The sequence below is a fragment of the Saccopteryx bilineata genome, chromosome 5 (genome assembly GCF_036850765.1).
Source record: "Saccopteryx bilineata isolate mSacBil1 chromosome 5, mSacBil1_pri_phased_curated, whole genome shotgun sequence".
In the NCBI taxonomy this organism is placed as follows: domain Eukaryota; kingdom Metazoa; phylum Chordata; class Mammalia; order Chiroptera; family Emballonuridae; genus Saccopteryx; species Saccopteryx bilineata.
Genome location: NC_089494.1, coordinates 92,614,359 through 92,637,319, shown reverse-complemented (window position 1 = coordinate 92,637,319; position 22,961 = coordinate 92,614,359). Strand labels below are relative to the sequence as shown.

Genomic DNA, 22,961 nt, shown 5'->3' with positions numbered 1-22,961 from the left:
AACTCAGTTTTCCAGGTGCCTCTCCCCACGTCTCTCCCACATGATCTAGCAGCCTGGGGACTTAGCTGTGAGGTTTGCCCCAGCCACTGCTTGCAGAGCAAGAGGCTCTAAGAGCAGTGAGGTCCTTCCTCCAGTACTGCCAAAGCATAATTCTGGGTAAGGCTTTGATAACCAGAAATGCCAGTGAAAGCAGGCAGGGCTGGGATCTGATTGCAGATTTATTGCCTTTCTAAGGCCAGCAGAAGGTCTAGCATGACTCAGCATGTTCATTGCCTGGAGCTGATTGCAGATCAAAGGCCTTTTTAAGGGCTCCCGGGCATGTCTAGTACACTTCCTTATTCTGCTGGTCTTATTTCCACATGCTTTTCCCTTGTGCACTATTTGGTAGCTCACAGCAAGCCATGTGCATGCCCAGCCCACACGACTTGGCCATACACACAGAGGCTTTTATCCGCCCACTTAAGGTGGACTGTGCCTGTGATCTCAGAACTGGAAATGCAGACCTGTATAGGCACCTTGCCCAGACAGTCTCAGGCCCAGGGATCCCAGCATTTGTGCATGTCCCATGCTGATGGTGCAGCTAGGAGTGCACAAAGATGCTGGCAAGAGCACACGCAGATGTCTATCGCTAATAACCTTGGGCTAAGCCTTTCAGCCAGCAAGCGTGCCCATACCAGTGGTGCCAGGTGGAACCCCTTGCACACCACCCGGGACTGCAGAGCCGGGAGTTCACAAAGCTGCTGGTGCCAGTGCCGGTACTGGTGCCAGTGCCAGCTCCCGTGGGCACCCTCTACTGGAAAACTTTTTTGGAGTCTGCTGCTCGTGCTCACCCTGCATCCATGATCTTAGGCAGAGCTAGTGTGGTCTTTCTTCTGCTTGATCATCCACCCTAACCCAGCTTCTTCCCTATGCCTCCGACCATGTCTGCTTTACTCAGCTTCAGAAGAAGGCGTTCCATCCTCAGATCAGTGAGTGAAGTGAAAAACCCCGTTCTCCATCTTATTTTCTTCAGAGTGGATTATATATTCAGCCACCTTTTCACCCAATCATATCTTTGTCTGGTGTGTATATATTTTAGGTGGTCCTGAGATTTTTTTCTCTTTAGTTGTTTAATTTGTTGAATGTTCAAGGGGAGATATCGAGAGTACCCCTCATGGTGCCATTTCTCTGATGTCACTTTACCTTTTCTGATGTAATTATTTCACTTAGTATAATGTTCTCAAGGTCCATCCATGTTGTTGTTGTAAATGGTAATATGTCATTATTCTTATGGCTGAATAGTATTTATTCCATTTTATATATGTACCACATCATCTTTACCCAATCCTCTATAGAGAGGCACTTTGGTTGTTTCTATGTCTTGGCCACTGTGAATAATGCTGTGATGAACATAAGGGTGCATGTGTCTTTGTGTATCAGTGTTCTCAACTTTTTTAGGTAGATATCCAGTAGGGGAATTGCTGGGTCATATGGTATCTCTATTCTTAATTTTTTGAGAAACTGTCATATTGTCTTCTATAATAGCTGGACAAGTTTACATTGATTTTAGAGACAGAATAAAGAGATAGAAAGAGAGAAAAAGCCAGGGGTGAGGAGCTAGAAACACCAATTCATAGTTGCTTCTCATATGTGCCTTGACCAGAAAAGCCCAGAGTTTCAAACTGGTGACCTCAGCATCCCAGGTAGATGCTTTATCCACTGTGCCACCACAGGTCAGACAGAACATAGAAATAATTATTTATAACAATAAAAAAAGTAAAACAACCCAGTAAAACAGGCAAAAATTATGACATTTCTTGGAAACAGACATATGGGTGGTAAAAAAGACATGAAATAATTCTCGATTTTGCTAGACATTAGGAAATGCAAGTGAAAACCACTACATACCAACTAAAATGGCTAAAATAAAATTGAAAATGCTGTGTATTGGTGAAGATGTGGAGCAAGTGGAACTGGCATACATTGTTACTAGAGAGTGCAAAATAATATAGCTCTGTTAGAAAATAGTGTGTAAATTTCTTATGAAGTCAAATATATATGTGTATACACAAATACACACAGGCACATAATGCCAATCCTAGGTATTTACTCAATAAAATTAAATATATGCCTACCCAAATACCTGTATTCTTAAATGCCCTCTTAGATGCGCATTTCAAAAATCTACTCCTAGATGCCTGGAAATACACAGCCCATTGAGGGATATCATTTATAATCACCAAATATGACAACACCACAAATATCTATTAACTCATGTATAATGAAATACTATTCAGCAATATTGCTGAATGAACTACTAATGCACATAACGATATGGATGAATCAATAAGGTCCTAAGCTCAGCTAGAAAAGCCAGGCACAAAAGACTGCACACTGAAAGATTCCATTTATATTGTGTTGTCATTCTGGAATAGGAAAAACTACAGAAAGAATACTTAATGACTGTTAGGGGGTAATAGTGGAAGAAAGTCATTGATGGGAAGGTGTACAGGGAAATTTTTTGAGGTTGAAAATATTCCATATTATGATTGTGTTGGTGATTATATGGCCATATGTATTTATCTATTTATTAAAGCACATACTTAAAAACAGTAAAGTTTACTATATTTAAATTTTATTTTTCATAAATCTAACATAAAGAAAAAGAAGTTGAGAAGTTCTACTATGAAAAGGATATAATAGGTTGCAAATAGCAATACTCTCACTGAAGCATTTAGAAAAAGCTAAATGTGTTTCAAAAATTATTTCGCAAGCATACAATTTTTTCTTTTTTATATTTCAATTACAGTTTACATTCACTATTATTTTCTATTAGTTTCAAATGTACAGCATAGTGGTTAGACAAGCATATACTTTACAAAATGTTCCCCTGATGTTTCAAGTGTCCACTTGGCACCAATTATATAGTTGCTACAATATTATTGGCATAAACTTTAATGAAAAATTAGATGCACTACAATTCCAGAAAGTAAGGAACATTTTTAAAGAAATTCATAATCATCACCTATTTCTCCCTATGGATATTAGCCACATTATGGGAATTTTCCAGTCATAGTTTAATGTTCAAGCTTACCCAAAACTTAAATACTTTGAATGGGTAAAGAGAAATCAGCTAAACTCTTAACGTCATAGCTGCTAGGATCTAGCAGTACAGAAACAACTATTTAGAAATTTGAGAGGCCTCATCATTAGGCTAATGTTTCCTAAAAGATATCATAGAATTTTAAGACTGTGCAAAAGGATTGGAAGTTTATTTAAAAATTAGCATAAAACATTCCAAGGTCCTACAGACCTTGGAAAATAAAGATCTCCTAGAGGAGTAGACTATTTCAAACAATTGGGTGTCTTTGCCTTTAAAGTATTTGCCAGTTTATAATGGTGAATGAGTTTAAAATCTTAAGAGCTAAGCTGGGAAACTCTAGAGGATAAAACTCAGTTTCCTGCAATCTTGAAAAGATAAAGACAGAGAGGAAAACCAGGCTTTCAATCAAAATCTCAAGAGGGCCATGCCCAAGAAAGAAGACAAACATAAGATAGAATGAGTCTTAGTAAGTACAACCGAGCCCTGCAATACATCAATCATTATTTCATTCAGATTTCAGCCCTTTCTATCTGTCTAGTAGAGAAAAGAATACCCTTAGGTAGAGAGTAATAGTCTCTTGAACTTCTGTGTTTTATTTATATATAATATCTGGCATACAATAAAATACATCATAGACTAGACTGAGAAGAGGCAGGGACTTAAACAAAAAAAAATTCAAGATATTTACCAGCAGAATATATAGAAATTAGAGTTAACACGTATGCAAAAGAATGATAGCAGACTACACTTTGCTCATGTACAAAAATTAATTTAAAATGAATCAAAGACCTAAATATAAGATCTGAAACAATGAATTACATAGAAGAAAATATAGGTACTAAACTTATGGTCATTGGTCTTAGAGAAGATTCTATAAATTTGACCACAACCACAAAGTAAGTAAAAGCAAAAATAAAAGAATGGGACTATATTAAACAAAAAAGTAAAGTTTTTTTTCTGCACATCAAAAAACCCACAAACAAAAAAAAAGTAACCAACTAAATGGGAGAAAATGTTTGCAAGCAAGAGCTTCAACAAGAGATTAATCTAAAATATATAAAGAACTCATACCAACACCATACTAACAACAATCTAATTTAAAAATAGGCAGAGGACCTAAACAGATACTTCTCCAAAGAAGAAATACAAATGGCCAACAGATATATGAAAAGATTCTCATCTTCACTAGCTATTAGTGAAATGAAAATCAAAACTACAATGAGATACCATCACATACCTGTTGGATTGGTTATTATCAACAAGAAAAGTATTAACAAGTGTTGGAGAGGCTGTGGAGGAAAGGAACCCCTATTTACTACTGGTGGGAATATAACTGGTATAGCCACTATGGAAAAAAAAAGTATGAAGATTCTTCAAAAAATTAAGAAGTGAGGTACCATAAGACCCAGCAATCCCCGTTCTGGGTATCTATCATCATAATTGAAAACATTTATTTGCAGATATATGGACCCCTGTGTTCATTGCAGCATTATTCACAGTGGCCAATATATGGAAACAACCTAAGTGTCCTTCAATAGATGACTGGATAAAAAATATGTGAGACATATGTATATACAGAGGAATATTACTTAGCTATAAGAAAAGATAAATCTATGTAAACACAATAAATTAAAATAAATTTAAAAAAAGAAAAGATGAAATACTGCCATTTGTGACCACATGGGTGGATCTTGAGAATATTATACTAAGCAAGATAAATCAGTCAGAAAAGGCTAAGAACAAAAGACTTCACTCATATGTGAAATATAAAATTGAAACTCATAGACACAGACAATAGTATGGTTGTTACCAAAGGGAAGGAAGTAGGGGGATAGTAAAAGATAAAGGGGGCCAAATATATGGTGATAAAGTTGGTTTTACTTTGGGTAGTGGGCACACAATGCAATATACAAATCATAAATCAGAAATATACACTTGAAACTTATATAATCTTATTAAACAATGTCATCCCAATAAACTTAATTAAAAAATAAATCTAATAAGAAGCTAGAGCCTGACCAGGCAGTGGCACAGTGGATAGAGCATCAGACTGGGATGCAGAGGACCCAGGTTTGAAACCCTGAGGTTACCAGCTTGAGTGTGAGCTCACCTGGTTTGAGAAAGGCTCACCAGCTTGAGTCCAAGGTTGTTGGCTTGAGCAAGGGGTCACTCGATATTCTGTACCCCCCCAATCCCCCCAGTCAAGGCACAGATGAGAAAGTAATCAATGAATAACAAAGGTGCCGCAACGAAGAACTGATGCTTTTCATGTCTCTCCCTTCTTGTCTGTCCCTATTTGTTCCTCTCTCTGTCTCTCTCTGTCCCTGTTACAAAAATAAAATAAAAAAAATAAAATAAAATAAGCTAAGGAATAAATGAATAAATTATTTTAACAAGTATACAGAAAGACTGAGAGTTGACTACAAAAAGAAATATGGAAGACAAAACAATGGAATGTCATCTTACTGACGAAAATAATTGCTAACTTAGATATCTCGGCAAAATATTCTTCCAAAAGGGTATGTAAACAGAGACAATTTCTGACAAACAGATAATCTGCCACCATTTGTCTTCACTAAAAGAAAAGGTATATTAATATCCTCAAGCAAAAGGAAAAAGATCTTAAACAGAAACATGAAAATGGGGGAAGGAAAGAAGGGTTTTTAAAAGAGTAAAGTATGTGGGGAGATATAAATAACTACTAATATTACAAAACAATAATTGTAATACCTTATGTGGTTTGTATTATAAATAAAACTAAAATCTACAACCACAATATCAAAAAATTGGGGGCATTTGGAGAAGGCAGAATGTGGATAATTGAATGTTCCAGCAGTCTTTCATAAATAAAGTAAAATTTTTAGTAAAAATCAATAACAAATGCTTAAAATCAATAAAAATTAAATTTCAATAATAATAATAAAAAGTAGTAAAACAATAAGTTATGTAAAATAAAATAAATTATGGTTGCATGTTATAGTTATACATAAATATATCAATATTAATTAAATATAAACAGACTTCTTCAAGTAAAAGGCTGGGATTGTCAAAACTATTTAAAAATATACTCAATTTAATCTGCTTATAAGGTGTACAGAAAAAGAAAGCTTGAAAATAAAAGGATGAGGAACATGCAAATATTAACAAAAGGAAATTTGTTATATGTATACTGTATCAGACAGATATAGCTTAACTCAATGGCACTCATATAAATATAATAACTATTTCAATATTAAGGGACCAATCTAATATTTAATAATCCTAAATTTGTGTTAACCCTATAACATAGAGGCAAAATATATAAAATAAGAATTCAGAGAGTTACTATGGAAAATAAAAGAAGGGGAAAATTTAACACTTCTCTTTCAGATAAAGAAAATTCCAAAAACATGAGAACCATATGCCAAATTTGGACACATAATTCATTTTATGTAAGTCAATAAATCTTACATTCCCTGGCAAAATAGCTGAAACTTTACCTCAAAGTTTGGGAATGAAACAAATGTAATAAAGAGCCTGACTCTATTTTTCACTTTTGACTGAGGAGAGTTTTCCAGTCCCACTGCCTCTGCCTCACTTCCGGCTCACCTTTGGGCCAATGCGGGCTGTTTGGTTGCTCCACCACCGCCCACCATGAAAGCTGAAATGCCCACTAGTGGGCGGGAGGGACTAGGTTGACCAGCACTTCAAAAGTGGGCGGTTTCTATAAAAAGGTTCGCAATCAGGGGTCTAGGTGGTTTCTCCTTTGCCTCTGATGGCAAGTTCAAAGCACTGAGAACTCAGCCTGAGTGAGGAAACCCTCACTCCAACTCCACCCCCAAACAAATATAAAACTTCAAACCAGTCACTCCTCCCAACTCTCTCTTGAGCCATTTTCTGACCTGTTTGGGAGCCTCCCTTGCCTTTCCCAGAAAACTTTCTTATGTGAGTAATAAATCATCTCATAATCACTGGATACGTGTGTGACTTCATCATTTTTGGTACCCAAATAAAATATTGGGTTGAGTGTTCATGTTCTTCTATGGGACACTGTAATCACTTCTATTAAATATTGTACTGGAGGTCTTAATTAGTCTAAACACACACACACACACACACACACACAAAAGAAAAAGAAAAAAAGAGAAAAAAAATTTTTTTATTGATTTCAGTGAGAGAGAGAGAGAAAAAAAGAGCATACAGCTGTTCCTGTATATCCCCTGACCAGGGATCCAACTGGCAACCTCTGAGCTTCTGTACAATACTCAAACCAATCAAGCTGTCGTGCAAGGGTGAAAAGAGAATTTTTACTACTAGTTATCAATTCTTTTTTTTTTTATAATTTTTTTTTATTTATTTATTCATTTTTAGAGAGGAGAGAGAGAGAGAGATGGGGAGGAGCTGGAAGCATCAACTCCCATATGTGCCTTGACCAGGCAAGCCCAGGGTTTCGAACCAGCGACCTCAGCATTTCCAGGTCGACGCTTTATCCACTGCGCCACCACAGGTCAGGCCAAGTTATCAATTCTTAAAATAAAACTTCAGTATCTAATAATTAAGATAGCAGGATTTTGGCATAAGACAAAAAATTAGCTAGTGGAACAGAAAGAGAAGCACAGAAACAGAGGAGTATATAGCCAGTCACATGATTTAGAACAAAAGTGATATACAGTTTATTGTAGAAAAAATGGTGTTTTCAATGAATGAAACTGAATGAACTGTTTCACTCATTTAAATTTTTGGAACAGTTATTCTTGTCTTTTTTATTTAATTTTTTTTAATTTATTCATTTTAGAAAGGAGAGAGCGAGACAGAGAGAGAAAGAGAGAAAGAGTGAAGAGCAGGAAGCATCAACTCCCATATGTGCCTTAACCAGACAAGTTCAAGGTTTTGAACCGGCGACCTCAACATTTCGGGTCCATGCTTTAGCCAATTCTTGTCTTGTGTGTGTGTGTGTGTGTGTGTGTGTGTGTGTGTGTGTGTGTGTATTTTTCTGCAGTGAGAAGCAAGGAGGTAGACAGACAAACTCCCACATATGCCTGACCAGAATCCACCCTGTATGCCCACCAGGGGCAATGCTCTGCCCACTGGTGCATTGCGCCAATGCAACTGGAGCCATTCTAGCACCTGAGGCAGAGGCCATGGGGCCATTCTCATTGGGGCCAATTTTGCTCCAGTGGAGCATTGGCTGCAGGAGAGGAAGAGAGAGATGGAGAGAAAGGACAGGGGAAAGGGTTAAGAAGCAGATGGGTGCTTCTCTTGTGTACCCTGACCAGGAATTGAACCCAAGACTTCCACATGCTGGGTAGACGCTATACTGCTGAGCCAACCAGCCAGGGCCCTTGCCTCCTTTTTGATTAACAATTCTTAACTAAACTGATTAGTTATTAATGTGGAAAAAAATAAATGTACAGCCTTCTTTACAGAAAATACACAAATGTATTACATGTGGATTGCAGTTCTTTTTTTAAAAAAAGGGTAATTAGCCTGACCAGGGGGTGGCACAGTGGATAAGCCCTCGGACTGGGACACAGAGCACCCAGGTCAAAACCCCGAGGTCACCGGCTTGAGCACACGCTCATCTGGTTTGAGCAAGGCTCTCCAGCTTGAGCCCAAGGTTGCTGGCTTGAGCAAGGGGTCATTCAGTCTGCTGTAGCCCTCAATAAAGGCACATATGAGAAAGCAATCAATAAACAACTAAGGTGCCACAATGAAGAATTGATACTTCTCATGTCTCTTCCTTCCTATATGTCTGTCCTTCTCTTTGTCTCTCTCTGTCCTGTCCCCCCTAAAAAAGAATAATTACTTTAAGGTAAAATAAACAAATCATATGATATTACTTACAGGTATACCTACCAATTGATATAGCTAAAGTTAGAATGAAAATACCAAGTGTTGGCAAGGATTTAAACCAGTGAAAATTAACTCCTGGTAAAAACATAAATCAGTAGAACTTATATAATAGTTTGACATCTTCTCTTTCAACTAATCATATATTTTGTATAACCTGAATCTACTTTGGCTGCGATAACAAAATTCTGTAATCCAATGTGTTAAAAATAGAAATTTATTCTCTTACAGTTCTGGAGACTGTAAATCCAAGATCAAGGTCCCAGCAGGGTTGGTGTCTAGGTTAGCACTCCCTTGGGGATTCAGACAACCTTCCTCTTTGCTCTGTGCTCACATGGCCCTTTAGCATATGACCTTTGGAGGAACCCAACATTCAGCTCATAACATTATTTCCTTGGCTTCCAAAATTTATTTATTCTCATGTTCATAATATATTCATTCTATCTCCATAGCCCCAAATAGTTAACTCATTCCAGATTCAATTCTAAAATTTAAAGCCCAATTTCTTATGTAAGTATCACCTATTGATAAGACTCAAGGTATGATTTTTTTCTGAGGTAAAATTTTTTCGAGCACTGAAACTGTCAAATTGTATATATATAATTCTATGATACAATGGTGAAACAGGAATAGGATAGACATACTAAAAGAAAAAAATTGAAAGGAAAAAAAAAGGGTGATGCGTATTAAGCAAGTCCAAACCTAGCAAAGCAAATTCCATTAGCTCTTAGGGCTTCAGAATAAGCCCTCTTTGATGTGATGTTCTATCTGCCTGCCATTGGAGTGGCAGCATGGCCCCCATGGCTCTAAGAGGAGGATGAGATATCACTTCTGTGATTACATTATGTTATATGGCAAAAGGGAAAGGATATTTCAGAGCTCTGTAAGACCTCTGATTAGTTTAAGTTAGCAAAAAGTGGGAATAGTGGGTTTGTCCTTTGAAAAAAGTCTAGTAGTGGTCAGAGTCAATAAGAAATCAGAGAGATTCCACATACCAGAGATGTTCTCCTGTTGACATTGGTGAAGGAAACATTCACATTTGGAGAGAGAGTTCATGGTAGAATTCAGTGGGCACCTTTTCAAAGCTGAGGGCATTAGTCCTACAACTCCAAGGAACTATATTCTGGCAACAAGTGAGTTTGAAAGAGGACTCCAAGCCCTCGATGAGATAACAGCCCTAATGACACCTCAGTTTCATCCTGGGAAGAATTTGAGTGGAGGACCCAGTTCACCAGTGTCAGGAATTCCGATCTCTGAAATTATGTTCTTACCTACCAAGCTGTTCCTGACCTGTGGTTGTGCAGTGGATAGAGTGTCAACCTGGGATGTTGAGGTCCCAGGTTCAAAGTCCCAAGGTCACTGGCTTGAGTGCAGGCTCATCAGCTTGAGTGCAGGGTCACTGGCTTGATTTATCCTGCCTGTTTGAGCAACAGGTCACTGGCTTGACCTGAGCCCCCTAAACATGGCATATATGAGAAGCAATCAATGAATAACAAAGGTGATGCAACAATGGCTTGATGCTTTTCATCTTTCTCCTTTCCTGTTTCTAAATAAATAAATAAATAACCTACCAAGTTTATCTTATGTTGCTATAAGCCCTAAATCTGTGAGATAGCAGTAGAAAACTAATACATATGAAGTCTCACATATCACATATATATATTTTTAAAAGAGATTCTTTTTTTTAGATTTTATTTATTCATTTTTACTGGAGAATGAGAGAGAGAGAGAGAGAATGAGAGAGAGAGAGAGAGAGAGAGAGAGAAGAGGGGAGGAGCAGGAAGCATCAACTCCCATATGTGCCTTGACCAGGCAAGCCCAGGGTTTCGAACCGGCGACCTCAGCATTCCAGGTCGACACTTTATCCACTGCGCCCATTTTAATGGGAGTTTATCAAAATTACTTATCTGGTCCTTATAAGGGCTCTTTCTTCCCCCAGTGCCTGAAAATCTACACATCAGTTTGTTCTTTTTACCCAAAGTGTAGTGTGTAAACCAGCATTTTGGATGTTGGTAGAAAAGAAAAATCTCAGGTCTTGTCTTAAGATGATTGAAGCAAAATACACATTTCCACAAAATTCCCAGGTGCTTCATACACATTGTAAAGCAGTAGCTCTCAGTCATGGTTGTACATTAGAATCATCAGAAACTTATACCACAAAACCAAACAAACAAAAATCAAAAAATAAACAAATAACATGAGCCAAATTAGAACAACAGAAACCCTAATGTAAAGTCCTACCCAGAACAGTTAATTAAACCACAATATAATTGGTCTGGGAGTAGGTTCTGGCCATCCTGAAACAGTACAGTAGTATCTTAAAGTTCTGTCAGGTGATTCTAATGCACAGAAGTATTGCAAATCACTGTGCATGACCCACTCAGTATAGAATCCAGCTATGTCTGAGCACTATTTTTTTAGAGACTGAATTTCTGTGTCTGAGTCACAATGGAAGATATGGACCTCTTTTCAGATAGCCCAGACACCAACTGCTGCCTAAACTTCAAGTCTTAACTTCCCTACAACTCCTCTTTGTCTTACTTTTCTTATCTATCAGGAACTAAAGTTACCTTATATCCCTGAAAGTAACAGCTCTTCTGAAATGCAATCATATAATCATATATTTCCAGACACTTCCTATACCATGGAGATTCTCTCTCTATCTGTAAACATGGAAAAGAAGAACTCCAGGCTTTGGCCCTTTCCAGACCCTTTTCATGCTGACTCTTCAGTAACTAACTCAGACATTTATTCCATGGTCTGTATGATGGGCATCTACCTTGTACTTTTCTTCTTATGAGTTTTTTTTTATGTTGTTATCTTAAGTTGTTGATATTGGTTACTTATTAATCAAGTCATTAATTACTGTATATGCTTTAATACTTATTAATCTTTAAAAGAAAATAAGTACATTCACTGCTTTGGCACTTGTTTAGAATTTAAAGTCAAATCATAAAAATTGATAATCCTGTCCTGACTGAATAGCTCTGTTGGTTAGAGCCTCCTCCCCTTGTGCAAAGATTGTGGGTTCAGTCTCTGCCCAGAGCACATACAGGAACAGATTGATGTTTCTGTCTGTCTTTCTCTTTCAAATTAATAAAAATTTTTTAATCTTTTCTTAATCATCAACAAGCAAGTTATGTTATATTATTTTTAGAAAATAATTTCTCTATAGGAATTCCACTCTTGAAGTCTTTTGTAAGTGTTCATTCCTTATAGGTAAAGAAAAAAAACACATAATCCATGAACTCCATAAATAAAATGCATGTGTCTATTTCAAAGCACTTGGACCAAATGTGTGATAAGAATGCTATTTTGTAATGAAATTATTATTTTTTCTTTCTTTTTTTTTTTTTCATTTTTCTGAAGCTGGAAACAGGGAGAGACAGACAGACTCCCGCATGCGCCCGACCGGGATCCACCCGGCACGCCCACCATGGGGCGATGCTCTGCCCACCAGGGGGCGATGCTCTGCCCATCCTGGGCGTCGCCATGTTGCGACCAGAGCCACTCTAGCACCTGAGGCAGAGGCCACAGAGCCATCCCCAGCGCCCGGGCCATCTTTGCTCCAATGGAGCCTTGGCTGCGGGAGGGGAAGAGAGAGACAGAGAGGAAAGTGCGGCGGAGGGGTGGAGAAGCAAATGGGCGCTTCTCCTATGTGCCCTGGCCAGGAATCAAACCCAGGTCCTCCGCACGCTAGGCCGACGCTCTACTGCTGAGCCAACCGGCCAGGGCCTGAAATTATTTTTATACCCATGGGTATCTAATATATCTCACTTAAATCCATTAATCCACTGATGACTAAATATTGAACAATATCTGCTTGCTAAACTTGCTAAACAGTTTGATTCAACTCATATAATTCTACCAATTTACCTAACCCTACCCTTTACAAGTGAGTTTATCTAAAATGCATTTCTTGGTAGAATAATTTTGGTTGGACATTACAATTCAATTTTATAAATATGTATTAAGTGCCTTTTGTGTGTCTACACTAAATGAATTTCCATGTATTAAGCACTATTATACTTCTGCAATGTTCATCAGTGCTGAGGTGGAAAACATATGGAACAGAAAGCATGGTTAGAACAGAAACTGAATGTTTATAACCAAAAATAACTTGATGATGCAGGGAAACAGAATACAGTGTTGTGTTTCTGGCTCAAGTTTAAGAAATAAGAAAGAGGGCCTGGAAATTCAGACTGAGTCTTGGCAAGTAATAATACTTGTGTCTGTCTTGTTGGGGTAGCAGGGCACTTTGAATATATCAGAAGGAGTTGTCATGAGATAGAGGATACTCACACTGTGATTCTGCAAAATTGGTCCATATATAAGAAATAACAACAACAAAAACAACAACAAAGACACCCCATGATGCCAGATGTTAGGGCTGATTTAGAAATTAGAAAAAAATGAATCTATGTAAGTATTGTGAAAGTGTCTTTTACTTACAAGAGGCTGCAAAGACAGGCACTGATAATATAGAGTCAGCAAGATAAATAAATTATCCTTCCTGCCTTTTAGAGTCTCCTAACTTAGGGAGTAAGACCTATAAATAAAATACACAGTAAATTAAGTTAACAAATACAGCTCTATTGTATGGAAAGTAAATACAAATTTTGGCACACATCTTTACCAAAATTATAAGGTTTATTTTGGAGACTGAATACCAACTCCAACTAATAATCTTTTGTCTAGCAACACTAAAGCTCTGGGGTTCATGGCACATTAGAAGATTGAGACTATCTTCATAGTAACGCAAATTTTAATGTTAGAATTTGTGAATACTCATTTTATATTTTAAAAGAGGGATTCTGTTTCAAATTGCATGGGTTTGGTAAATCCACTATATTAACTATTTGTCCATGGGCAAGTTTTTTAAGTTATCAGTTCACAAATTCCTTGTCTATAAAACAGATGTAATAATAGCCATTACTTCTTGGGATTGTGTAAGGTTAAAAAAAATTAACATACATAAAGAGCTTAGAATTATGCCTGGCATAAAATAAAGGCTAAAAATAATTGATATTATATTGTTATTATCCATTAGACATAACAGATCATATATTAACATTACCATAGTATTCTTTCCTCCTGCCTACAAAACCCTTATATTTGATAATATTCTAAAAATTATTTTCCTAGTAACAATAAAAACTACTAACTAATGCTCCTGAATAACATTAAAATAGTGTTTATATCAGCAAATCATATCACAATAATATAATATTTATTTAAAATTAAGTTTTAATAAAATTTCAGAAATGTGTATGCTGAATAATTAGACAAACATAGGATGTGTATGATACTGCACAGATACCTGAGATAGAAGCTAGAACACATCTAAGAAATATCCAGAAATATAAACATAGAAAGTAAATAAAATGCAAACCAATAAAATAAGGAAATGCTTTAGAAAATTTTAGAATTTCTTATTTCATAGACTTATTCTCAACAACTCAGAGAGCAGACTGGTGGTGATATTTTTTGGCATAATAGAAAAAAGAGAAAAAAAATCTCATAATTTATCCATGCAGATCCTGCCCATTCTGACACCTTAAAAGCCTCTGACAATTCTTTCTAATGTACATTCTTGGATAATGTTGCAATAGTATAATTTGAATCTTGAGATTTGAAGACCGATATTTTATTCTAGTTTTTTTCTTTTTGTCAAGTGTAATATGGTAGATGAGCTAAACTCATTACAAACCACATTATCAAAAGGTGAAGATAGTAAGAAAGCAGTCTTGCAAAATGCATGAGCTATTGAAGTGCCAAAAGTGAATTATGTGAACAACTCATAAAGTAAGAGAATCTTAACATTCTCAGACCATTTTGAAGAAAACAGATAAAGGAGTGAAGAAACACATCCCCTGGTCAGAAAAATGATTTCATTCAAATACAGTAAGACATATGTTCATCAATGTTGATGACCATGAGTCACACAGCAATTGCATCAAAGTTGAAAGGATGAAACTTGCACTTGGGGCTTCAGTTAAACATTCTCCCATGTGTCTTAAACTGTGGAATTAAGAAACCATAGACAATATCTTGATACTGACCTCTCTATTCCATATTACTTGGCCCTGTCATGCATTCAAACTATTGTAGGTAATGTCTAGCTGTTTTTTGGGTTTTTTGTTTTGTTTTGTTTTTTATTTCTCCGAAAAATTCATTTATTTTCCATGGGCAAGTTATATCCTTACCAACAAAAAGTAGAAAAGATAAAAAAAAACCTTTAAAATATTCATATAACACTTAGCTTTTCCTAGGTAATCCCTTCAGAACTAAGTATAATGTTATAATCAAAGTCAGTTGCTCTGTCCTGTTACATATTGGCTGTGGGTGGGATGTGGCTCCTGTATTTCTCATGTCCTTCATTACAGGATCCAGGCTGAAGAAACAGCTGCCTTCTGGGACATACTAATCCCATGGAAGAGGAAAAAGAGAATAGCTGAACCATTTCATGGCTCATAAATTTCTGCTCAGATATGGTGTCAACATTTCAACTTTTATCCCACTGGCCAAATTAAATTCCATGGCTGTGCCTCATATCAATGGTTCACAGAAGTAAATGTCTTCTGGGGGATTCACCTTCATTCACCTGGATATAGAAAGATATTCATAATCCTCTTCATAAAGGAAAGTGGATAATTGGGAACTTTCATACAATCTATTACACCTTATCATCATAGTCACATATGTTCACTTCCTTTCTATCTGCACACAAAATAAACATATTCTTCCTCAGGGATGGCTGCACAAAATGTCTCAACAAATAATGACATTAGACTCAAGTCCAGGGTCTTGTACTTGACTATATCATAAGGGCTCCTCTTTTGTTGTTGTTGTTGTGTTTTTGCTTATTTGTTTTGCTTTTGTATCTTTAGAGAGAAGAAAGGAGATAGAGGGAAGGGGGAAGGGAAGCATTTATTTGTTGTTCCACTTAGTTGTGCATTCATTGGTTGCTTCCCATGTGCACCCTTACCAGAGATTGAATGCACAACCTTGTTTTAGAACAATGCTCTAACCGACTAAGCTAACCAGCCAGGTCCTGTGAAGTTTCCTCTTAATTCAAAGATGAATTACAAAGGCAAGTTACCTGCACACCCCATGTCAAATATTTAGTCATGGAACAAGGACACATTAATCTCAATAAGTACTGTGTTAAGAAAGGAGAAAAATGGAAGGCACCAAATAACTGGTCCACAGAAAACCTGAATTCCAGAGATATATTTTGAGTGTGACCCCCTTTGTGGAATAGAGAATCTTCCATAATTAGTCCTCAGTTTTGCTTCATGGTTATACTATCAGGTTCTATTTGTTATAGTTCTGCTTCAAATGGATCATTTTTTTTTTCTCCTTGGACACATCTATAGAAAGTATTAAATTAACAAATGTGTCATGACCATAGGTAATGAAAGCTCAATGCCAGTTTAAGTCTCACATTTTGGATTGTTTTATTTTGTTTTTTTTTGTCCATGCTAGAAATATTAACAGTACACACTTCTCAAATGTTCATCTCTATGATTCCAATGAGTGCCATATTCTAGTAGATAAGTCTATGGTTCTTTTTAAAATCTACCTTTCTCTCTCTAGACTTAATGGCCACTACCTTGAGTTGATCAGATTGCTTTGTTTGCCCTGTAAGCCATTTTGTCCAAATTAAAATATTTTTTGAAAATCAACTTAATCACTTCATGGTGATTGGCTAAGGCAAGTCAGTAGCCTGCTTGATTTGATATTTGCTCTAGGCCAAGCTTCAATCAGTCATTGTTAATTAAAAGTGTAATCTTTCAACCCTGAAAATTCTAAAATTTCTAAATCTACTTTCTCTGCTATTTTTAAGGTTTTTATAAGTTCATGTCTTACTTTATTAACTTCTTTAATGTATTGTAATAAAAGCCACCAAGTCACTTCGGTTACATTTAGCTTTCCAACATACTCATTTATTACCACAAGTTTTTAAATTATGTTACATGCCTTTCAAGTTATCTCAGAAGACTGATTTGCCAAATAAATCACCATTCTATAAAGTTTCTCCATTTTTTCTGTCTCTTTAAATAGTTTGTGCATCTCTCACTTTATTGCCCTAAAGTCAATGTTATGTCTTTTTAAATTTTAACTGAATTTGTTGGGGTACAGGCTCAGGTGTGAAACTCAAGGAATTATCATCTACATACTGTATTGTGTACCCATTGCCTCCCTTTGCCCACCTCCGCCTACCCTCTACTCCCTTCCCCTCTGGCTATCACCACACTGTTTGTGTGTGTGTGTGTGTGTGTATATACACACATATGCCTTTTTTGCTTAATCTCTTTATCTTTTATAATAAAAATATGGAACACTTTACAAATTTATGTAAAAAAGTGCTATGTATTATTGAACTTTTGCTATGGCAGCAACCCATTTATAGCTATCGATTTCTATATCAGTTATCTCTTCCTGCATATGTTGTAGTAGCAACAGCAACAAACTATATTTGTAAAGATTTATTTCTTGCTTGCATTGCATTTAAGTTGGAGATCATTTCTCTTCACTTGCTTTTTTCATTTGGGAGGAAAGGAGCAGTCAGTGGGATCAGTTACCATTGAGGATAGGTCAATCCCATGGAAGAAAGCAAATCAAGTGACCTACCTCATAGTTCTTAAAGTTCTGTTCAGTCATGACAGGTATCAATTCTGATCGTATTCAATTGGCTAAAGCAAGACACATGACTAAGCTCCTCAGAAGGGCTGGAGTACTATGTGCCTTTTTGCCTAGAGATAAGCAAAGGACTTCAAATAATAATAATAAAATCTATTATAACCCATGATCTCAAAATTAATGTGTTAATATTAGATCCAAAGTTTCTAGGCAGGGTGTGTGTGTGTGTGTGTGTGTGTGTGTGTGTGTGTAACTTTATATAAGGAATAGCTATTAGCCCTATAAAAATATAATGATCAAGTTTAAAAAATATATTTTTATGTTGTGAGGAAAGAGAAATAACAAGGAAAAATGAATAAAACCATTTTTTAGGTGCTAGGTGATATTTCTAAAAGAAGCTATTCATATAATGATTATAATACTTGTAATAATTAAGTCTTATTGTGACTTCATACTAGGATAGTGAAATTACAGACAAATAAGTAGTTGAAACTGTGATTCTCAAAATAAATAAAGAAAAAAATTGTAGCATTCATAATTAACAAAGTTCATAACTCAGACTTTCCCACTTTTGTTGGCAAAGTGTATCTGAATCTTGTATTTGTGGAGGATTTAGAAATTAAAAGATACCCAAAGAAGACTAAGAATTGATCAAGTGTCTTTTTACAGATAATCTTGCAAAGTTGAAAATATTTAAGGTGTTAAAAATGAATACATTGACTCACCTAAACAAATGTACCACAGAAATAGAGCATCTAGATCTGGATTAAATGAATCTTGTCCCAAGTAAAGAAACTGCAGAGTTTTCTCATTCTAGCACCAGCTGCCTCAGGCATTAACAACGTTGGCAGCTAATGGAAAAGATGACTTAGAAATTTGATTCTGGGAGATCACCTGTGGGGCTTACTCTACCCTAGACAAGCACTACTAAATATCGTCTTCAAATAGTGATCATAAACTGAACATAGAATCCAGCAAAATAGCACACTCAATTATATTAAATGAGCATCTGAGTGTGTGTAATCAGAATTTAATCTAGAATTGTTCAACTGTCCTTGGTAGCACAGTGACAATGACTAAAAATGATCCCACAGCATAATGTAAGAAGTTTTAAAATGCACAGTGGCATCCTTTATAATGTTTGGATGCTGACATTGGAGTTTTACGGAATATTTTCGCACCTGCAGGGCTGAGAGGAAAGAAAGGATTCATCTTTTTCAAAGTACTCTTTGATCATTTAAAATTTTGCCATTTGATGGTTTGTATTTTTATGGCAATTCTAGATTTAAAAGAATAGAAAAATGAATGTGGTCAATAAAGTTCACACTACCTAGATCTTCAAAGATAATAACAACATTCTAAAAATTCCAAAGTTAAAATATTTTTAGCCTCCACCAATTCTTCCCAAATCTCTCTCTCTTTTTCTCTCTCTCTTACACACACATATACACACACACACACACACACAACAAAACAAACAAACAAAAAAACCCTACAATGCTGGATAAAGGCTGTAGAAAGAGAAGGTATGAGACTAAGAAATCTAATTTACAACTGCAATAAACAATTTTAAATCAATAATTGCATCACTTACATGATGTTCCTCTGACACCGTCTCATAATTCTCACTGGGCACAGGTACATTTCTGAATCCATTCACGGATGAAAGGAAGTGGTAGTTCCCCCTCCTACACCTGTGCACCTGTGGGCGCAGTGGAGAGACAAAGAGAAACTATGACAGTAGGCTAGGAAACATACTTGACATCTTGATGTTTATTACACTGGAGAGAAGTTTAGCTTCTTCTTTACAATATTTTAAGTCCCTTGAGAACAAAAGTTATTTGGTATCTCTGAAATCAGACAAAACTGGCTTTGAATCCCAACTCTGCACCTTACTGGCTATGACTTTTATAGTTTCCTCTTTCATGAAATAAATATAATAATTGGGTTAGATGTCTTTTTTCCCCATTTGTACACTACCTTTCTTCACTCTGCCCTCTTAGGTTAACCTTTCAGATTTCAATGAGCTTTTTTGCACTCTGGTTTCTGGTTCTATCTTAGCACTGGGTTTGGGAGAGTGTGTGGCAGAAGGATGTGTAGTTGGAATGCCTTGTAGAGTTATGGAGGGTGCCTTATTTTAGCCCCTGTAAAGTGGTCACCTCCTAAACACCCCTTCTCTCTATGTTTAAGTTTGTCAACCACTCTCTCCTCTTGCTCATTAAGGCTACATGTAACAGAGACATTCATGCCCCTTACTAAATTTGAGTTTCCCACTATTACTTGTAGATTATCTCAATTCTTCCTGATTCTTTGAATTAATCATTTTATTAATTAATTGAATAATCTTAATTTGAAAATGTCATCTCTTTTCTTTAAATATGCAAACTAATAAAACAGTAAGAACAGTACATTCCTCCCTAGGTTTTTTATGCATATGATTTTATTCTTTATATCTAGAAAATAATTGTTGATATATAAATCTTTAATGACTCATGTAATTAGCCAATTAAGCCAGGTTTAGATCATATGGTTTGTTTTCAGAAATACTAGTATAGAATATTTAATCTAATTATGGATTCAAATAGTATAACTTTTCTTCCTACAATCATCTGTATGTAGCCAATGTATGTGTTCTACATCAAGAAGCTCATTTATGAATTCTTAGATGACCCATAAGTTGTAGGAACTTCTATTAAATAAGTTAGTCCAGGATTACTAGTGCAAATTGTATTATAGAGTGTTCTGCCTTTATTCAGTGATCTTTAAAAAAGTAATAGAACAAAGCCAATATCAGGATTGAAAATTCAAATCCATACTGACAACTTGTGATTGATTTTCATAAACTTTAAGATCTGTGACATTTTATCCTAGTTTTAACTCATAAGTCCAAGATGTTACTGCTATATATACTCTCCAGTTTAGAAATCTATTCTCAATTTTTAAAAAAGATCTATTACTATTAAGTAATTATAAATATTTTCCTAATCTGTTAATTTTCTGAATAGCCAGTCATGACATGATTTCTTGCTTATATTAATATCCTATAGAGGATAATAGAATTGGTTATTATCAAGATAATTGAGGGTTTCCAGAGCCATCTTATTGAGGACCATGTTTCTTTTGAACATTCTGCTCACTGGTACAAGAGAGATTGAAAAAAATCATGCTAGGCAAAGAACTTTCATCAAAATCAGGACTAAAATTCATTAATGTGGGTAATTTAGCTCAATAAGTCTGATGAAGAGATATCATAAAGTCTGGAAGGTAGCCTCTCCCCCAGAGGATGTTGAAAGAGGCATAGACGATGGCTCAAATTCTGAAGTATTTGGGGACTACAGAATATAAGCCAAGAGTTATAAATCAGATGTGGGAGTTTGCCTTTTGCTGTGCCATAGTTCTAGATGATGCAAACATTTATTTAAGCCATACTGTGAAAGCTACTGTTATTGCAGAGGATGTCCTATTGCAAACCAGTGTCTTGGTGACCAGTCTTTTACCTCTACTCCCCCAAGAGATTTTTTATTAGATATTACAGGATAAAGAAATAAAATTCCTTTACCATTAATCAAGCCTATATTGCACTGACAGATGCTGCTTGACTGCTCCAAGCTATAGACTTGTCTTTATTTTTTTAAAAAAAGCATCTTCTTTTGTGGGAAGACTAACCATTTCATGATTAAATGTTGGTTCAGTTATTAGCAGACCAGGTACTCCATAGTTGGCACACCAACCCCATAAGCCATGTCAGTTTCAACTAAAGTAGGGAGTCCATGTCCCCCATAGGAGAAAGGTTTACAGTACAAATGTCCACTTTATAGTCCCCAGCTGTAAAAGCATCAATTCCTGAAACATCAGGAGTTCAGAATGTTCTGAGTAAGCCATCATTAATTGGGTCCAAAAACATTCTTATTGCCACGAACATAGTGCCATCACAAAATACTGCCAATGAATCATCAAATGTATTGAAAAAGAAATGTGATGATAATGATGATGATGACTATGATAATTTGTAACCTAGCCTTGATACGTGTAACATGTAAACTTGATCTTGAAACATCTATACTGAGATTAGACATGCCTGCCAGATATTTTTTAAGTTGTCTCTTAGAAAACTTAAATAGTATTAAATGAATGAATATAGTTTTTAATTGAGATGTTGTTTTCTTTAATAAAATTCATAATGGCCTTTTAATCAGCCTTTAAACATAAGACATAAAGTTGTTCCTCAAAAAAAAAAATGAAGTTAACACATATAACTTCAGTTTTTTGTAATAATTTATGTTTAATGAAAAATCTTCTGTCAAAGGCAACCCATTTTTACTTTTGTCATAGCTTCCTGTAACCATAATGCATTATATTCATAACTTTTAGTATTACAAAAAAGTCAATGAGGCTATCTCTTCTAAATTATTTCCTCATCTACTTTATAAATCACTACTTGTAAAAATTATGAATGTCCTAAGCAAATTTAAAAGTAAAATTGAGGTACCAAATATCCTTCAAAATTACTAAAGAGTGACACAAATTATTTGAAAAAGATAATATGTTTAACTAATAAAGTAACAAATCACTTTAACAAAAATCTTAGATAAATTTTGTTGTCTAATCTTTCATGACCAAAGCAAATAGAAAAAATCATTGAAATTTTTGCCTTGTGTTGAGAGAAGTGAAATTAATGTGGAAATAGGCCAATATTTAACATATGAATTCTGCCTTTCATTATGGTGTCATCCATGGCCAGCATTCATATGGTTCTTTTTTTTTTCTTGCTTTTTTTGTTGTTGTTGCCTGAAAACATGGTATCCATGTTTGATGGTATCCAGCTTGAATGATGGGCAAAATTCTTGACAACAGAAGACATTAAATATATAAAAGGAATATCTCATTGCAGCAAAACCTGGTCTGCCACAATTCAAGATAATATTCTAATTTGTCATATTACATCCAAGGGCCATCTATATCATGAATGTCTATATGCAAAATGAATAAATTCTGTCTATTTTTATCTCTTGAAGCTTTAACTGAATTTCTATGACAAAGTATCACCAACTGATGGTATAATATCCATCAATCAATTTTTATCAATTTTCTCATCAACTTTCAAGATAGTATTTATAGTTACAAGTACCTGTTGAAAGCTAAATACTGTGTTGAGAATACCCAGTTGGTGAAGAAATAGTCTGTTTATTAGACGTATGTCACCTACTGCAGAAAAAATTATGCTTACACTAATTTCTATGATATAGCATGCATGAGAACAAATACACTTAATTTTTTTTTCTATTATGACATCAAGTAATTCTTAATTTTTGGAGAGAAAATAAAATATGTATAGATTATAGCAGAGTTAAAGAATGAAAAGTTTTTCAAAAAAGAGAGGTACTTTACTGGAAAGGAGAATATA

At 35.5% G+C, this 22,961-nt stretch overlaps 1 pseudogene; it reads left to right on the top strand.

The window, feature by feature from the left end:
• The first annotated feature begins 920 nt into the window (after positions 1–920).
• On the top strand, positions 921–21,570 carry LOC136306511 (transcription initiation factor TFIID subunit 9-like; annotated as a pseudogene).
• The last annotated feature ends 1,391 nt before the right edge of the window (positions 21,571–22,961 follow it).